Consider the following 19,190-nt stretch of genomic DNA (forward strand, 5'->3'; position numbering starts at 1 on the left):
GGTTCCCCAGATCAGGTTGAAAGGGGACTCAAATGAGAAGGGAGTCCACCATTTTTGTACCGAGCTCAGAGGCTATCAGGAAATGCCAGACTTCAACCTTACAGCAGGGGCCCACATGATGGGACAGCAACAACTACGTCTTCCACTTTTATTGCTGGCTGTAATCATGTCTCAATAGTCGCTACTTACCTAAGGACTCAACACAACAATAGCAATCCTAAAACAGCCACTGAAGTAGTTATTACTTCCTCTTTTATAAATTAGAAAATTGCAGTTCAATAAAACATTCTGCTCAGATCATCAGAGAGAGGGAAAGAGAGAGGGAGAGAGAGAGAGAGAGAGAGAGAGAGAGAGAGAGAGAGAGAGAGAGAGAGAGAGAGAGGCCTATTAGAATGTATACTGCTGCAATGCACTCACCCACCTTTCTTGGGAATCCTTCAAGCATAGCCTTCCAGAAGTAGACAGGATGACTCATCATCCCAGTCTTCCCAAGAAAAGACAGGAGATTTCCAGTGATAAAAATAGCACCATGTTGGGCAAATTAAGCTGCATGGGGACCCAAGTAGCAAGGACACGGACTATTCACTACCAGATCCCTACAGAACAATGCAGGTCCTCAGCATATTAGCTGAGGCTAGGAAGAAATGATAGACTCTGTGATGTCTCAGACACCTTTCAGCACCACAATCCCTGACTGGAAGGTCCATCACATCATCTTCTCCCTGCCTCATCAGCGGAAGGATCATGGATTGACTGCATGTGAGCATTTGGGGGTAAAAAAAGGAAGACTCGGGGGATACCTTAACAAGCAACTGCAATTGAGTTCTGCTTGTCTTTCTTGCCTTAGAGGGTGAAAAGAAATGAGTGGTAAAGTTGATTCTTATTTCCAAATAAATTAAACATTCAGACATGTGTGTTGGTTGGCCACTTTTAACAGCATGCTCCTTTCTTAAGCCAGAGGCCAAGCCAGCCTCCTATCCAAGTTTTCTGTCATGCCTTTTTGTCTAGTCTGTTCAGCTATTTTTAAAAATGTTGAATATCAACAAAGGCTCGCAGGCAGCCATTGTCAACTTTTATATGAAGCAATCTTGGTTGAATGAGAAGATCCTAGAGCTTAGAGTCCCCTCTTCTGTGCTGCCCCAGGCTGGGCTTGAATGTGTGTGACTGATAACAGGACACATTTCTACCTTTGTTATTACATTCCTGTTCCATAATTCATTGGCCACTCTCATTGCAGGAAAGATATTTATGGCAAAGTGGGCAGGACAGCAGGTAAGTGCTTTTAGGGGGAAAGTAAGTGCCTTGCACAGCTCTTCAGCCAGACACAGGATCATTAGGGGCTGTGTTCTCTGTGCCTTGTAATTATGATATGGGTTTCTGGTCGCTTCAGCCAGGTCCACAGCCCTAGTTTTGGGTAGCTAGCTCAGAGAGGATGTTTTTCAACAATATGCAGCGGCATTTTATCAAGCTACTTGCCCTGCATTAAAGGTGAAAGTGTTGTACGCTGACTTAGAAATGGCTTTCTTTCCTCATGTTAGTATGTGCCCCTTTCAAAGGGGCTCTACGAGCTGCCACTATATAGATCCCTTCCTGTGCAGAGGGCTCCCAGGCTCAGAGCAAGTCTTTTTACTCTGCCCTTATACAAACAAGGATCCGAACATAGCCTCAGAATGTTTGTTCCATATAAGTTTCGCTTGAAATTTCTGAGATTAGAAACAGAGAAAGCAAAAACCAGATTGCAAAAACCAAATTCTCTGTGATCACGTGCCATAGAAATGCTAATCTGGGCAACAGTGTGCACTCAAAAATGCCCTCACAAGAGCTAAGGAAAGTGAGTAAAAAGAGCATAATATAAGAAAAGACTCAGCGGAAAGCTGAGCAAAACACTCAGGAGACCTAGGTGGGAAAATTGTGAGTTCTAGACCAGCCTGGGCTACACAGAGAGTTCCAGACAAGCAAAATCGTGTCTCCAGAAAAATGATATTGAGAAAAAGGAAAGAGGGGATGGGAACTCACTGAAGCATACAGAAAGGGCGGTTTTGCTTTACCTCAACTCCAGCGGTGCACAATGAAAAGACATGTCATCCACAAAGGAAGAAAGAGAAGAGAATGTAGCTCTGTGACTTGTTCCTCAATTCCAGGTCACTGGGCAAGCAAGGCATTAGGCATGGCCCCAAGGGTCCTGGCTTCAAGCTAATGGTACTTGTCAAGTGATCTTCTAAATGTACATACTATAGAGTCAGGCAAAAGCAAACTCTGTATCATCCCTGCATTCTGCCCACACCATTGCTAGCCAGTTGCCAATGAACTTCAGTCTCTGAAAAAACGATAGGAGGCAGGCCATGGGAGCTGTGTGTTTCATAGACTTCATCACCGCATCAGCTTCAGCAACAGTGGAGTTCCAGGCTGGTGTGGTTCCAGCCTCAGAGGCCATAGGATTGATTGTAGCTCAGCCATTTTCAGCCATGGCTGAGGGTATCTCCTAGCAAAGCAATGGCTTCCACAGCCATGGACTTCTGCATCATATTAAAAAGGCTTCCCAGATGTCTTAGACAATCTGACTATTAGCATTACCAGAAAAAGCTGAGGTGCAAAGACTGGAACAGTAATTATTACAGTACTCAGATATGACACATGAGCATAAAGATCAAAGATGATGGTGGAACCATGACATCAAATGGATAGAATAAATTCTACATGTGTGACATGATATACAGATATGGAGTTGTACTAGCTACTTGATAAAAAAATAATAAAATAGGAATTTTAAGGAAATGCAGAAAAATACTCCAGAAAATTTCATCAATTTATCTAAGAAATCCAACAGAGATTGAAATTAATTTTTAATTATTCAAAAATGCTGGAGTTGAGAAATACAATGAGTAAAAGAAAAATTCAGCAAAGAACACTAAAAATCAGTCTTGACCAAATAGAAAAAAGAATCTGTGAACTTAGAGAGAACCTATTTGAAAATTTACCATCAGAGGAGAAAACGGAATTTAAATAGATGAAGAAAGCATATGGAATTTATGGGACAACGAAACAGCAAATGCATAGGTTGTTGATAGTCAAAACGTAATACAGAAAGTTAAAGGAGTAGAACGCTTATCTAAAGAAATAATAGCTTATGTAAAGAAATAATAATAATAAAAGCTTATCTAAAGAAATAGTAAGTGCCTCAACAGGTAGAGGCACTTGCCATCAAGCCTGACAACTTCAGTTTAATTCAGGGGACAACATGATAGAAGAATAGAACTGACTCTTGCAAGTTGTCCTCCTGTATACACACACACATACACACATACACGCAATAAGTGTAATTAAAAACTTAAAAGAAGTAAAACAGAATGCTTTGCAAACACAGAGAAAGGTATAAACAGTAAAGGATGGGACAATCTAAAGTCTCCAGTTAGACTGAACCAACATGAGACATATGATCAAATTATCAAAGACCATTAGAGTCCATGCATTTCAGAGTGGCTTTGAATGTGCCAGCTAGCACAAGATGACACTGAACTTTGATCCTCTGGCCTCCACTTTTTGAATTCTAGAATCAAATCATTCTTGCAGAAAACACTACTTCAGATACTTTCTAAACTGTTACTTACAGTTCATTGATGCCACATGGCTTATGATCAAGCTGGAAAACTGTGGTCTGTGCATCTTTCTCAGGCTCCTCCGCCAGCATCTGTGGCCTCACTGGGAGACAAACAAAGTTGTGAGTGGAGAAAGAAGACAAATGGGAATTAGACCCACTACAGGAATGAATCAATAGCTGGAACGCAGTCTGGCAGGCTTCAGAGTTTCTTTTTTCTTTCAGTTTAGTTCTCCCTCCCTGAGACTTTTTTTCTCCATCTGGTTTCAGGTTTTGGAGGCTGGAGGGTTTTTGACTTTGCATTTATGTCAATTATTATCAGTACTTAAAACTGGCTAAACATGCTATGCTAAAGAAATCGGCTGCTATTTGTTTTTAAAAGGAGACATTACGTTAAAGATATATGTATGCAAGTTTACCTGGAAAAAGAGAGGAAACTTTCCTCTCATTGAGGAAACGGGTGCAGTCACTATGGAAATCAGTATAGAGACTTCTCAAAAAGCTAAAAATAAATCTACCATACATCCCAGCTATACAACTCTTTGGCATATGCCCAAAGGACTTGACGTCCTATTCCACAGCTATTTGCTTAGACATGTTCATTGCTGTTCTACTCACAGTATCTAGGAAGTAGAAACAACCTAATTGTCCTAAAACCAACAAATGGATAGTAAAAATGGAGTCCATCTGCACTATGGAATAAAATTCCCCATAGAGAAAAATGAAATCACGATTTTTGCGGTTAAGTGGCTAGAATAGGAAAAATCATACTGAGTGAGGTGACTCAGACCCAGAAAGACAAATGTCTCTCACAGTCTCTCTTGTTGTAGGTGCCTATCTCCAACCTTCCGGTGTATATATACAGTCAGTGATAACTCCAGAAACCAGTAAAGTGGGACCACTGCCAGGACAGGGGAATTGTGGAGCAATAGAGAGGGAAATAGCATGGTACAGATAATCTGATCATGGAAATTGGGAAGGGGAATCCATCTAGGGAAGGGAGGGAAGTAAATACAGAATAAGATGGGAGGAGGGTAAAGAGGAATATCAGGATACAAGTGATCTGGTGGAGGGAATTGGGAAAGTGGCTTTTTCGGGAATAGAAAGGAAGGTAAGGACAGGAAAAGGCAGGGAGACAAAATAACAGTATGTATGGCTGAAAAGGCTACAGGTTTTCACACTATTTATCTAAAAAAAACACTCAATACATTTAATTCAGCATATAAATGTGTATACTTCTCACATCTGGGCTTATGGTGCTCCCTCCAAAAGCCAAAGAAATGCCTAAGTACCAGACATGAGAGCTCTCTTGTGAGTTGTTGGCCAGGGCTCTGTAAGAGACCCCCCAAACACATAGCCTACTGCTGTTGCCCTTGGTTACACACTCCCAGAGATGGAAAGTAAGTCCCTATTGCTACAGACACCACACACTTCAGAAACAGAGGCAAGAGGCCCTTGATCTGGAACTCACCTGAATGCTCCTTCCCTGAGGATTAATTAACATTATTTGTATCAGAAGACACCATGCAAACTTTCAAAAGACAGAGGTAATCTACAGACCTACCCAACTATGATACCTATGTACCATATCAATGACTAACATGGCATGATAACCCTGTGGGTTACCTGGGTGGTAACCACTGTCAACAAGTCAGATACCATGCCTGATAGTGAAAACTGCCCAGTGCTAGTAAAGTCATGATTATTGGAGGAGGATCTACAACCATTAATTTACTAAACCAGCACAAACCCTAATAACAATATATCAAGATCTGTCCTTATACCCACAGATAAGTGTAGTCTTCATGTGGCATCAAGGAAATTTCTCTTTGCAGCAGATGGAAATGGCTACAGAAAACCACAGCCAATCAATATGCAGACTTGCAGAGCCTAGTCCCAGTGGATATAGCTACAAAACATTGTGAAACATGGAGCAGAAAGGTTGTAAGAGCCCAAGGATCTGCCAGTTTGCTGTGAGACTGTGTCTTCTACTAACATCAGAAGCTATGCCCATAAAGTCTCCCCAACACAGCAGCCCACAGTGGTCTCTGCATATTTCTCAGGCTCCTCCACCAGCATCTGTGGCCCCACTGAGAGATAAACAAAGTTGTGAGTGGAGTTGTTTTGGGAGGGCTGGAGAGATGGCTCAGAGGTTAAGAGCACTGACTGCTCTCCCAAAGGTCCTGAGTTCAATTCCCAGCCACCACATGGTGGCTCACAGCCATCTATAATGAGATCTGGTGCCCTCTTCTGGATTGCAGGCAGAATACTGTATACATTTTTTAAAAAGAGAGAGAGAGCACTGGCTGCTCTTCTGAAGGTCCAGCAACCTCCTGGTGACTCATAACTATCTGTAATGACTTCTGGTGGGTATGTGTATGTGCAGGCAGAGCACTATATAAATAATAAATAAATAAATACTTTTTAAAAAAGAGTTGTTTGGAGGAGGTAAGATTAAGGGAACATAAATATAGAGTTCATTGTAGCAAAAAGTGAAGCTACCTATACCTGCCGTTCTTCACTTAGCAGAGCACTGGGAGGAAAAACAGAGTATGGCAAAATGATATACTATATGCCAATATATTATATTTATATACTAGGCCAATGAGAAGGATGTGTGGTGAGACAATCAGAGAAATTTGTGCGCATTTTTGCAGATGCACATGTATGTGTAAGAGCACATGTGTGTATGTACACATGTGTATAGAGGCCAGAGGACAACCTTGGAAATGTTTTTTCAAGTACATTCCACCTGTTTGTTTGTTTGGGTTTTTTTTTTTTGCTTGTTTGCTTGCTTGTTTTTGTTTTTTGTTTGTTTCGTTGGTTTTTGTTTTGTTTTATTTTTTGAGACATGGTCTCTCATTGGCCTGGAGCTTGTCAGGTTGGTTAAGCTGGCAAGACAGCAAATTGCAGGAAAATACCTGTGTTCACCTCCCCAGTGCTGGGATTATAAATATACATTTGTACACCTGCTTTTTATATGGGTAGTGGAGATCAAACAAAGTTATCTTCTCAGACTTGAGAAATACATACTATGTTTATTGTATTTATGGGGGTGCATGCATGTGGAGGGCATGAACAACTTTCAGGAGTTGCTTCTCTCCTTCCACCGTGTAAGTCTTAGGGATTGAATTTAGGTCATCAAGCTTAGTGCACCAGTACCCACTGAGCCATTTCTTTTGCCCCAAGGAATTCTTCTTCATGGATTAAGAACAAGTGTGCCCTAATCTAGCCTGGAACTTGTGTGTAGTAGCCTTGGATGGTAACGGTACTTTTTGTGTAAGATAATAGATGCCACCACCACCTGTAGTAAGTGATGGCAATGGCATGTACATAACCAGTGTGTGCTCATTAATAGCAAAGAATGGAGGTGCATATGCCGGTCATCTTGGGACTCAGGAGGTTCAAGCCTGACTGGGCTACAGAGGGAGAGCCTGTTTCCAAATGAAAACAACATAGGCTATTATGTGAACTGGAAGTAGAAGCCATCACAATCCCCATGTTTAGCATGTAAACTCATAAATCAGGCTGAAAAGAGGAATAAGTTGAAAGTATTCTGAAAGGAAATCGACTATGTGGTTTTCAAAGCAGACTCCTGGACAGGACTGTGAAATGAGAGCTCTATGCAAATGGACTATCGAGGGATGACCAAGGGAGATGAAGAAAGCTCCTACCAGAGAAGACAGACAAGGGCTAGGAAAGAAGGCACAAAGAAGTAGCCAAACCAGGAAGCTGGAGAGCTTGGAGGAAGGATCCACAGTCCATTGCAGAAACTGTGAAGAATTGCAAAGCACGGTCTTTGTGCTTATGAACTTCCAAATGAAGAGACAAGAAAACTCTAGACCAGATTCAGCAGCCCAGAACTCAGTAAGCCATTACTTGGAAATAGTGTGCTTTGTCTTGCTGGCTTGTCGCTCCAGGACCTGGCATAAGGGATCGAGGTAAAAGTTAAAGGTTGGCTGGGGTGGGGTGGGGGGCACAACATATATCTTTAATCCCAGCACTTGAAAGGCAGAAGCAGGTGGATCTCTGTGAGTTGTTTGTGGCCAGCCTGATCCACATGGTGAATTTCCGGCCAGCCAAAAGTATGTATTCAGGCCTTATCTGCTTCTCCTCCCTCCAAGTTAATGGAGAGAGAGAGAGAGAGAGAGAGAGAGAGAGAGAGAGAGAGAGAGAGAGAGAGAGAGAGAAGTTAAAAGATTCTGAATCCTTTGTAGGCAAGTAGTCATAGGGTAACCCTCTATGAACATATGTTTAAGCATGCAGAAGGGATATGAGACACAACCCTTATTCTTTCTTCCTTTAATTTTATTCTCTCTGTATGTCTCTCTGTCTCTGCCTCTCTCTCTTGTACACATGCGCATGTGCGTGTGTGTGTCTGTGTGTGTGTGTGTGTGTGTGTGTGTGTGTGTGTGTGTGTGCATATGTGTGTATACAAGCAAACAAGTACCACGCTGCATGGGTGCAGGTCAGAGGATAACATCCAGTTATTAGTTCTCTCTTTCCATCTTCCTGAGGCTCAGTCTCTCTTGTTTCTGCCTCTCTGGGCTGCACACTCCAACCTAGAGCTTCTGGGCGAGTTTGCTGTCTCCTCTAGCTGTAGGAGTGCTAGACAGGATTACAGACGTGAGCCATTGCATTGGGGCATTCAGCTTTATTGTGTGAATTCCAGAGGTCGAACTCAGGCTTTTCCTGAGAGCACTTTTACCCACTGAGCCACTTCAGTCCTAAATCCTAATTATTCAAGTGTGGTCCAAAGTCCAGGAACCCGGGAATCTGATTATCTGGTTATAAGCTTGTTATACATGCAGATCTGTTGCTTCAGATCCACCAGATCAGAACCTACATTCTAACCATCTCTCCAGGAGATTTGAAAACACATTTATGTTTGAGAAGCCCTGCCCAGGGACAGTGAACTTTCCTGTTAAAGTCCAGATACAAAAGAGGATTTGCTGAGCATACTCAGCTATTGTTATTACTCCTCTGTCTCTTCCTTCCAGAGTCTTTATAATCTATTAAAAATCTAAAATCAAGCTTTAGATGTAGTTCAGTCAGTAGAGTGCTTGGCTTGCCTGCACAATGCCCTGGATTTGATCCCAACACCACATTAACCAGGTTTGGGAGCACACACTTAAATCCCAGCACTAGGACGTAGAGGCAGGAGGCTCTGAAGCTCACAATCATCCTCTACTACACAGGAAGTCCAAGAACAGACAGGGATCCAGGAAACCCTATCTTACACACAAAGAAATAATAACCCTATCCCTTGCCAGAACAAAAAAAAAATGTAAAATCTATTCTTTGCTCACAATCACTAGTGACATGGAGACCACAGCGCCACGTGGGCTTTGCTCTAACCCATAGCCCAGCCAGAAAGCAAAAGTCTCGGAATACAATTCTGCAGGCACAAGGATTTCTCAATATGACAATCTTTGCATATGGAGAATGGGACCAAGAGCATACCTACTCCCTGGGCTCTTGAGAAGAGAAAAGAAGATCACGTGTGCTGAAGCACGTCAGAAATAAGGCTAGTCTCCTGATTTGTCCCCTTCGAAGGGAAGGAAGAGCTGAGTGCCCTAGAACCTAGTGCAGTTGCACTATTGGCCTACTCAAATCACTGGCCCCCCCAATGCTTCTGCAACCCAATAGCAAGGCCGTCTGGTCAGCTAAGACCTCAGAAGAATAACAACAAAAGAAATAGGGTTGGAAATCATCAGTCCGTAAAATCTCCAGCCACATTTCTGCCTTTGTAGCATCTTTTTCCCTTTTCTCACACTCTATAGTTGCTCTAAATTGGCTTTACACTTGGATTCTCCTACTTATCTAATCTGTGCCCCAAATCTCCATGATCCTATTGACCACAGCATATTAGTATCAATTTTGTAGGGCTCACCATGTATTTTTTTTACTTGTGCTAAGTGCTTATATACATTAAAACATTATCCTTATAACAGCCCTGTTAAGTGGCTATTATTACATCTAATACTTTACGGATGAGGAAACCAATTCAAAGAAGTAACTTGCCCAAGGTCTCCTGGCTGTGGCAGAGCTGGGATTCCAAAGTCTGTGCTGATAATAGCACACATAGCCAGCTGAAGATGAGAATGAATGTTGAGATTTACAGATAGTACATATACAGAGAGATGGAGCTTAGGCCAGCTATTTGAATGCCATGGTACCCTCTGGATAGGTGGAGATTGGTCGGAAAGAGTGTCTGGCATTTCCTAAATGAAATGTGTGGAGGCGACAAAAGGCAGGATGCATGACCAAGAGGGAAAAGGTAGATATATCATTTCACCTCTCCACACACATTGCTAAACTTTTCTAGCCCAAGGCAGTAGATTACAGGGTTATTTTTACAGCAGTCACGTTTTGTTACCCAGAAGCTGAACATGTACAGCAGCACGCACATCCTGAGGTACTGGTGACACAGGCCACCACGGAGAAGGAAGTCAATGCATACAAGGCTCCGAGAGCCACATCACCACTGTCTGTGGTTGGTCAAGGTTACTATTTTGCCTTCTTGACATACTATCAATTATTCTGCCAACAGAGATACTGGACCTTTAGGGTTTTTTATAATATAAGAAACTGACTTTAATTAAATCATCAGTAACTTGAACCTAATTATTTCAGACAGTATTTAATTAATGTTCCATGGGTACCTAATATAATTAAGGTTCTTTTAATAAGACCTTCTGTGACATTAAAATATATGACCTTTATCTTCCTTATCTACCACATTCTGACAACTCAGATTTGTCATTTTCACTAAAAGGTATAGTTTGATTAAATAGAACAGGCCATAAAATTAATCTGGCAAATTATACTTGTTTGTTTCTTTTTTTTCTTCCCCCTCAAGACCTAATAAGTTAAGTCTTTTAATTAGCAGTGCAGATCCAAGTGTTCATACCACCATTTTACTTTTAATTTGCCAAAGTGTTTCTTTTGTACATGAATTTTTGTGACGAAAGCAGATAACAACTATCCATTATTAATCACAGTGACAGTTTCAATCTTTAAGATATGAAAAATAATGAGCTGTTCTTTACTTTAGCAATGACGGAGTGATTGTCTTAAGATGCCCCACCTTAAATAAGAGGTTTCTGTTTCTAACATTAACAAGGCAATCGAAATACTAAAATCCCTATTGGTGCCAGCAGCAAATGCAAGACCCCCCTAAAGTGACTCACAATGAGGTTCAGAAGCTTCCTGAGACCCAACTTGTCCTCACAACCTTCTCCCCCCAACTTGCACATATGCAAGGCCTGATTAAAAGAGAAAGGAGGCTATTGCTCTCTGACTAAGTTTGTAATCTGCTAAGAAACTATCTTGCTTTGGGGTTAGGGGTTCGCTTTGAAGTTGAGAGCTTGCCTAGCATGTCTAGAGCCATGGATTCAATCCCCAGTACCAAAAATAAATAGAAAGAAAGAAAAAAATTATATTCTTCAATAAGGGTGGGGGAAAGTATGCTATGAAGAAATACAATTTAAATGAAAATCCTTACAGTCTCCATCTCAATTTCAAGACCCTAAAGGAGTAGTATTTTAGCAATTGGGGCAACAGAGTACTGCTGCCTCTCCAAAAAAATGTGATCTGTTTCTACTATCAAAAAAAAGTTAGCTGAGAGCAATGGCACACACCTGTAATCTCAGCACTCAGGGAGGCAGAGCCAGGTGATCTCTGGGAGTTTGAGGCCAGCCTGGTCTGCAAAGTGAGGTCAGGACAGCCAAGGCTACACAGAGAATCCTTGTTTTGAAAAAAAAAAGTCAAATTGGATGTGGAGGTGCAGTAGTAGAGTTGAAAAGGAGAGGAGTGCATAGCCATCATGAGGTTTTCGGGAACTTGAAGTACACCTCTCTTGGTGCTGTAGCTGAGGCAAAGATCCCAATACAAAGGACAGTGGCTACCATTATTGTTATGTTCAAAATATGTTTCTGCAGTAAAGAAAACCTTCTTACTCCACACTAATTTTTATGGCAATCAAGGCATAGTGGACACTTGAAATGAGCCTAGAAAAACCGAACTTTCAATTGTATTGAATTTGAAGTACTAATAGCAGATTTAAAGCTTCACATGTGACTTGGGGTTACCTTAGTGAACAAAGGCAATAGTCAAGAGCTCCTTCACTTTACACAAGAAGACAGTGTGCAGAGTAGACAGCCAACCTGGGAGATAACTCCCTTTGCTGAGTGAAATCATATCTGGGGACAAGCTTCCAAATCCTAATCTCAATCCCAAACTCTACCAGTTTATTTGGATACCTTTCCCAGTTCATACTACTTCCCTCCCCAGCAGTTCTGGAGTGAGTCTCTAGGGGATAATCTTCATATATGTTGACACTGGCATTTCTCACTGGTCCAAGAACTGATCAAACTATTATGGCATATGAGGTAGAAATGGAAAAGTCAAGAAACATGAACTCCTGTAAGCCACTTTCTTATGGGACAAACATATACACACATACAAAACTATACTACCCCAACATACACACACACACACACACACACACACACACACACACACACACACACACACGCACAAAGAGAGAGGGAGAGACAGACAGACAGAGACAGACAGGAAGAGATAAAGACAAAGACAGAGAAAAAGAAAGCATGACAGCCTATAAAAAGCCTGTATTCTGGAGTTTTGGAGCTGTGTTAATTGGCTTTGAGATCAGAGCAAACTAAAGACAAATTCCAGAGGAGCATACTCAAACAAATCTTTAATCGCATCATTTGGGAGGCTAAGGCAAAACAATTGCAAGTTTGACAAAAGCCTGAACACAGAGAGAGACCCTGGCTAAAAAAAATTCAATACCAGCCTGGGATATATAAAATCCTGCTTTAAAAACAATACAAAATAAAACTTGATCTTTTTCTATACTTAAGATCTAGGGAGCTCACTGAACTTTTATCTCAATAATTTGCTTTTTAATTTTACTTGGTAAGTTTGTTTTGCTGTGCTAGAGATCAAAGCTGATGTCTTACTCATGCTGGTTAAGCATTCTACAGTGAATTGCATCCTCAGCCCCCAATTAGCAAATGTTTTAAACTATTATCCAGTATGCATCACAGTAGTGTAAATGCAGACCTTTAGGAAGTAACTGGCAGAACAGAGCTGCAACCTAGATGCTTCCAACTCTCTCGTGATTAGCCTCTAAAAACAGAGCTACACTCTGGAAAATAGGACTGTTAGAAAAAGAATAAGAGGCATAAAAACACACCAGGATAATCTGGGAAGGATTTGTGGCATTTTCTATCACTCACACAATGTCCATGAGAAACTGCGCTTACTGTCAGCAATACATTTGAATTAAGAAAATAGTTGCAGGATGAGTTTACATGTAATAAAAACTTCCTAACCAGGTGTGGTGGTACACAGCCATAATTCCTACCCTGGACACTGGGGCAGGAGGATGGCAGGTTCAAGCTAAGCTGGGTCTCACAGCAAGAGACTATTTTTTTAAAGTTCCAATATTCTGATATTAAATATAGAGAAAGTATCTCCTAAAAAAGAAAATAATTATATTTTGAGACATGAAGTTCTCAAATCAGATATGTCTACCATCTTGATCTAGTATTCTACTAAACAAATAGAGTAGTTTTTGAGTATATTTTTTCCATTTCATAAATAAGGACATGTAGTGGTAATAGAAAACTCACCATCTTAACACAGAAATCAGATAGATATAGGTATGGAAAAGCAGGCTTGGGTGTATGAATTTTTTTTTAAAGTTTGAATAATTGCAGCCAGTATGTCATGGCAGATACAAATCAGGCATCATTTTAATCAAACTGAATTTAGATGATAGACTTTCATGGAAAACCTAATTTACTTTGAATTCCCCGGTCATGACTTGTGCACGCCTTACAGGACAAGGTTAAAGAGATTACATCTGCATTCCCGTCAGCAGCATCTGCTGCTTAGTTCCCCACAAGCTGATTTAATGAGAGGTCAAGCACAGTCTGTCCAAAGGACTTCTGTTTCGGGCAGGTGATGGGAAGAAGTCTTCACTTCCACTGCAGTGGCTTCCGGGGCTTTCAGAACTAGCAGATTAATGTATCATCACCATGTTAGCATTTGCAAACTATCCTGGCATTTGTCACCATACTAAACTTAGAAGCAGAGATCGCAATCAAGCTACTTTAGCAGTTTAAAAAAAAGGAAGAAATGCTGTTCCTCTAAGGCTAAGCTTTTCAAAACCTGACTTATGTATGTTTTCTTAAGAGTACAGTCATTCTAGAGAAGTATACTTCTATGTGATACAGTGCCATATGAAATTACCTAAGTCATGTGCAGAGGACAGGAGAATTCATTAACAACTTCTTATGCTTAATAAACAGGGGAGGAGAATACAGAAATCATTCATCCTGAAAATTCTAATCCAAATTTTTAAATAATTTAAATTCATTAAAACATTTTCTATTTCAATTCACAAGTTGTTCAGAGAAGAGCTTAAAGATGGTCCTGTAATTATTGTAACAGGAAGGGGGTTCAAGCCATTAAAATAATCTCTGGCAATTCAGTGTGATTCCCCTTATTTATGCAGCACTCTTTTCTGAGTGTGCCTAAGTCCCGCTTTGCCTTCTCAGAAATGGTCACTTCTAAGCAGTGTATCACAAAGAGGCTCAAATTCCAAAATCAATCAAGTCATTTTGCCAACGACAGAGGATTTACAATCGAGTAATCTGTAATCATATAGATGTTTTATGATAATTATCTTCTTTTTGAGCACACATTTGTGACCAGGAGTGTTGGGGGGTCGGAAGGAGACAAGGTAGATATGGTTTGTAGCATTTTATTAAAATAAGACTGAGAAATCCCAAGCATTTTATTTTTATATTAAAACCCACTTTTGCCGAGGCCCTGCTCATATATCACTGTGCAATACTGGCAACTGGACACAGCTCTTGACAAATCACAGTTTAAATATTCATTTTGAGTATGCATAAAAATTATAATAAGAAGATGGGCAATTTTCTCAACAGGCCTATCATAATCATGAGAAGAACTGATTATTCGTGGTAGGGGATACAGGATGAACAGGTGTTTGGGCTCAAGAGAATACATTAATTTCTCCAATTTCAACAACTGGGATTTCTACTAAAGATGATAGAAGTTTTCCCTTGCCTGTGTCTGAGCACAGTGGGCTAACCTGGGAGGTTCTGAAGTAACTTTATATGAGGCTTTATCCCCTTCAAGGTATATTTTTAGCCTGTGCTTCTTTTTCATTTAGTTATTAGTGCCTGTCTGTGGAGTGTCCATTTCTTTCTCACAGGGAATTGTCCCCAGACTACAAGACTGAAGTAAAGGTTTTAATTCTCCTGGCATCTGGCAGAACCCTCTAACTGCTAGAGATAAATTCAGAGGAAAGGGGGTTCAGCTGCAAGCAGTGCAAAGGCTTGTGACATGTAACAACTTAGAAGTTGAGCAATAGTGACAATCCACCCAATGTTTAAGTAAAACATTTAGAACTAGTTGAAGAGTCAGACCAGAAAAGCTTAATTTCATAACAATAAAAGCAAAGAACTCATCTTGCCGAAATAAGGCAATTTCTGACAGAATGACAGTTTCCCTGCCCCACAGCTACAACAGTGAGTGCACCCAGGGGCTCAAGATGACAAACCGCCTGATGCTCAAATGTTCCAAGGTCTGAAGCTGCCTTGCCCAATTTTAAAAATATGTGAAGATAATAACAGAAATATCCTACAACTTTTTGGTCCCAACACGGATGTTGTATACTGACTAGAAAGGGAAAGGAACTTATGGATATTGCATAGATTTCTAAAATTATGTCATTTGTGATTCTTCCCATACCTCTGTGAATATGCACAAGATTAATATAATCATGAAGACTTGGTTGTACAACATATCATGAAAACTAGGGAGAATGGCATTTTCCTTACGGCAGAAATACTTAGTTTGGCAGAATTTGTGTGTATCCCTCACATTCAAACATTCAATTGCCTGTTGTAATTACTGCATGGCATTAAAAACATAGATACATAACATGTATAATATCAATCCATCAGAATTGACAAAACAAACTATAAACTATTTTCCCATCCTGTGGCATGAAAGTGCAGCTTGCACATCCAAACATGAGTCCTGACTCTCAGCCAGTTAGGAAGGTGCTCCCTGCCTGAAGAGCAATACTCCCAGGGAAATGGACTTCGGACAGAGTCTTCAGTGTGTACTCTGAGATGCCCATTTCTCCAAGACCACATGTGACTTTGACCTAAAGCATCTACCTGGAACCCTTTGGGTCACATGACAAACTTCCTTGGAACAGAAATATTGTGACTCCTTATTAGCTTCTGGATTCCTTTTTGAAATACAAGCTGCGCCTTCTTAGTTCAGATGAAGCAATAGAAAAGGTTGAATTCCAGGAAGTGAAAACTGCTTCCCTGCCACAGCCATCAACTCTTCAGGTCCAGGTGACCTCTTAAGCATTGTATTGGGGAGCAGCTGGCCACTCCAGCCTCCTCCCTCTCCTCCCTGACACCATCCCCTCTTTCCTCTAATCTGAAAAAGCAACTGTTTTCTGCAGGACCCACCACTAGGTGCTGAGGACACAGAGGCTCTGACATGAAGAAGCTCACATTCTTTACACCAAGAAGCAGGTCATGGCATTACACAATGGCCAGGGCTAACAAAGAGGTCAGTACAGGAGGCTCTGCCTGCACAGAAGAGATAGCCAGTAGCCTTGCCTCCAAAGAAGAGGCACACTATCATCTCTCTTCCTGTGCCTTGAAGTACCTAAAAATGTTGCTGCCCCACAGACTGAATAGCTCAGAAATAATAAGAGAAGGGGGCATTGGCAGCAACAAAGTGTGAGAGAACAAGTAGGAGAGATGGTGAGAAACAGGTGGTTGGAAGGGCATACATCCAGCTCCATCCCAGTACCTTGAACATGCAAACAGAATGGCCGAGGCTTGGCAAAGAAGCAAGCTTCTGCTAAACACATGGCATAGTGTCTCTTTTGTTTAGAGTGTTTTCATAGAGCTTAACGCAATGTCATACTTTCAAACAATGATACCCAAACAACTGTGTTTCTGCAGTGGAATCCCTTTACCCCACGACCAAAACACACTCCTGTACAAAAATCCCAAGAACAAAAGAGACAATTGAAGCTGCTCCTAGTAAAGACTTCTGAAGGCTCCATAGACTATACTGAGGAATTTCTTCCTAATACACCCCAGGATCCACAAAACAGCAACTACACCTTCCTTATGTTCTTCTTTTCTGAAGTTACCACGCTGACTCATCAGTGGCTTGAACTAGACCGATCTAAATTAGAAAGCAATATAAGAGGTGGGAAAAGAAAGAGGCTGGATGTGTCAATGGACATGACTAAGTGACTCACCCCATATGGTAGAGGGAACAGAATAGTTGGGGTACAAAAAAAAATAACACTGCTCTCAAGTAACTAGAAGCCTGGTGCAGAGATAAGGAGAAACAAACAAAATAATTAGGACCCCTGTAATTAAAGCAGCATTAAAAAAAAAAGCCAACATAGGCAAGAACACAAACCATACAGGGGCAACAAGGAAGGCTGCTGGCAGACATAATACTAGCACTAAAACATTAAGGTCCTCTTGTTTAACTGAGAGTAAAGAAAGGCCACAAAGGCAACAGACAAATCACAATGACACTTATATGCTATGTCCAAAAGCTTATCTTTGGTTGAGGATGTAGCTCAGTTCATAGATTATTTGCCTAGTATGTATGAAGTCCTGGATTTAATTAACAGCATTGAATAAGTGAAACACAGTGGCACATGCCTGTAATCCCAGCATTTGGGAGATAGAGGCAGAAGGATCAGAAAGTTAAGGTCATCCTTGGCTACATAGTAAGTTTGAGGCAAGCCTGATATACATACATACATACATACATACATACATACATACATACATATACATATGTACAACTGCAGAAAGGTTTGGATATTAGCTTAGAGTTTAATAAGTTATTTTCATAATGCAGAGATGTGAGACAATGCCTTTGGGGGTTGAAAATAAGCTATGGACTGAGAGTGAGGATCTGATTGATCACCTCTGGTTACCATTCATCTCTCCAACACGAAGCAGAGTATCAGCTCTGCCTAGGGCTTCACGGTGGCAACAGCCAGATATTCAGTGAGCTACAGAGCTGCAGGAAAGTAAAAGGAGAGAAAGAAATGAGGGCAAAGAGAAGAGTAGAAAGGGGAGTAAGAGAACAAAAGGACATAGGGAAAAGAGGAAGAAGGAAGGGAAGAGAAGGCAATTAAGTTAGGTTCACCACCTAATTGATCAGAAGCAAGCCTGGCCTGGAAGGATGTCCAGGGTCTTTCATCTGCCTTTCTTCTTGGCTAAAATTCTAATTTTTCCAAGTCTTTTCCCTATTGTTTTCTTCTAGTTACCATCATGAAGATCAGGGCCTTTCTTAATGCTTCAAACCTACCTATGTTACACTTATTATCTAGTCTAGGGATATAATGGAAGAAAGCTAATTGTTTCTATATAATGAAGAGGTGCAGGGTGCCAACCTACAAACTTGAAAAGTTTAATACAAGGCTCCTCAAAGATAAGACTTACTCCACACCGACCATACCAGTATGCCTACCTCAGCAGCTGGTAAGAGAGCTCTACGAAAGCCACATCTGGAGTTCACTGAAGACTTCTCATAAAGCAGTGCCAATGAAAGCAGTGCAAATGAGGTCACTGGTGAAACTTACTGATCCAGAGGACATCAGTCAGTACTCTTCATCAGAGTCATTTCTCCCCACATTAGCTGTTCGGCACGAAGAAGGGTTTCCTTAATTACACTCATTGCCTCCACTCCAGAGTGCAGCTCACTTGGGGACATAAGTCTACGGGGCTGAGTTGTTACAAAGATTTAATGAGATCACATATATAAATAATGCTTTAGCAGGCACTCCATCATAATAGCCATCATTATTATCATCAGCATTTATTCATTCAACCAAGCCGGCACTCAATAAATATTGATTGACTGTATGAATGAACGAGTGAAAAAAAAGTTCCTTCAAGCAGGCCAAGTTAGACAAAAGGATGAAGACAACTTTGTACTTTTCAAGCCGGTCTACACAGTCATAGCTAATATCTGTCAGGGCTCTTTCATTTACTGAGCCATTTCATAAAAGGGTTTTTATTTAAGTTGTAAAGCGTTCCCATGCCCAGAAGACACAAACACCATTACCTTATTTTTCCTGCAATACTTATCCTATCTTCTCATATGCTATATTTTAATTGTGTTTTGTTTACCAGTTTATTGCTGGTCTCACAGTCATACAGCATATAAATCACAGAAGAATGAGGATATTTCCTGTTTCCCATGCATTTGAAGTGCATATGAATGTTCAGCATAGAATTGGGACTATAAATTAATGAATGGATGATGATGAATACAGTTTGTTTTGCATGTTGTTAGCTCTGGGTAAAATGTTAAAGTTGGGTTGATTGGGAGGCAGGCTACAAATTTTGAAAAGCTTCAGTGAAGGTTGGGGTTGGAAATAAAAGGAATCTTTACCACTGGCCTTTGTCTAAAAAGACCAAGGTGCATGTAAGAACCTCTTTCTAAAGCACACTTC

Source organism: Acomys minous (assembly GCF_964271855.1).
Source record: "Acomys minous genome assembly, chromosome: 7".
Lineage (NCBI taxonomy): Eukaryota > Metazoa > Chordata > Mammalia > Rodentia > Muridae > Acomys > Acomys minous.